Source organism: Trichechus manatus, unplaced genomic scaffold, assembly GCF_000243295.1.
Source record: "Trichechus manatus latirostris isolate Lorelei unplaced genomic scaffold, TriManLat1.0 scaffold00222, whole genome shotgun sequence".
Lineage (NCBI taxonomy): Eukaryota > Metazoa > Chordata > Mammalia > Sirenia > Trichechidae > Trichechus > Trichechus manatus.
In genome coordinates, this window is record NW_004444158.1 from 2,919,129 (window position 1) to 2,920,646 (window position 1,518).

Here is a 1,518-nt window from a genome sequence, read left to right on the forward strand (position 1 = left end):
AATCAATGTAGATACAGATGCACAGGGCACCGACGCCCATCCCGAACATCAGTCTCAAAGGAACTCCTCTTAGGTCAATATGAGAAACTTAACCAGGCAGAGTTTATAATCTTTTTTTTTTTTCCTGGCTCTTTCATTTATTAAAATTGATTTAGGTAATACTGACACAGAGCCTACTTCACATGGGCAAAGCAGATACAGCCCTTAACAAATCAGAAATGCCCAGATGCACATGGATCATATCTTTGGGAGCGGGCAGTGAATAAACGCAATATAATGCCAAGTTCCCTGGGTGACGCAACTAGTTAAGTGCTTCACTGCTAGCCGAAAGGCTGGCGGTTCAAAGCCACCCAGAGGTTCCTCGGAAGACAGGCCTGGCAATCTGCTCTGAGAGGCCACAGCCTTGAGAACCCTATGGACCAGGTCTACTCTGCACACATGGGGTCGCTATGAGTCAGAACTGTCTCCAGAGCAACTAACAACAACAATAACACAACGTCAGGTGGTAGTAAGTTCTATGAAAAATGCACCAGTCAGGGACTAAGCAGTAACACAAGCATACTTATGTTTAGTGAGTTAGTGCAGGGAAAAGCAAAATAATCATTTTAGGAAACACTTTGTACCGAAATCTGGCTTGGTAAGAAAAAAAAAATCACGCTTTCAATTCTAAAAACTTGAAAGTGCTGTATGATGATTCTGCAAACATACAGGTTTCTGATGTTCACTGATTTCAACAACTCCCAACGTAGAGGCACAGGAGTCAAACAGCCCCACTGCCCTTCATGGCACATCCTGGCTCCAGCTTCTGGAAGTCTAAGTGAATGTGCTCTCTAAGCCCAAGAAACCACTTCAGGAAGAGGGATGGCAGTGGAAGCAGGGCCACTAGACAGTCTGGAGGCAGATGAATGATGCTTGGTCCACACAGCCTGTCACAGCAGTTAAAATCCTTACTAGTGATCACATGGATGTGCAAGATGGTTGTCCTCAGTCCCCTGCTGCCTAGACTGGACTAGCTCTCCCTGTGCCACTCCTGGGACCGTATTTAACAATTCTCCTATTACTGGCTATGGTGTTGTCTTCGATTAGAAATAAAGCTGTGAAACAATTCAGCCTGGTGGGATTGTTGCTCTTATACTTTAATCTTTTGAAATAATGTACAAGAAACCCTTGTACCATGGTATTCTGTGGGATGGTATTACTAACATCCAATGTAAAAAAAGATACTATTTTCTTGACCACTGGTTAAGCCTGCAGATGGCTCTGTTGATTTTCTGGGTGAGTTATGTAAATGTCATCTGATTCTTCAAAAGTTATAAGCAATTTTTAAATAAGCTGTTGTTAGTTGGCAACAAACAGATTCTGACTCATGGTGACCCTATGGGTGTAGAGTAAAACTATGCCATAAGGTTTTCAAGGCTGTGACCTTGAAAGCACACTCCCAAGGCCTGTCTTACAAGGCACCTCTGTGTAGGTTCAAACTGCTAATCTTTTAGCTAGTAGCTGAACCCTTAACCATTT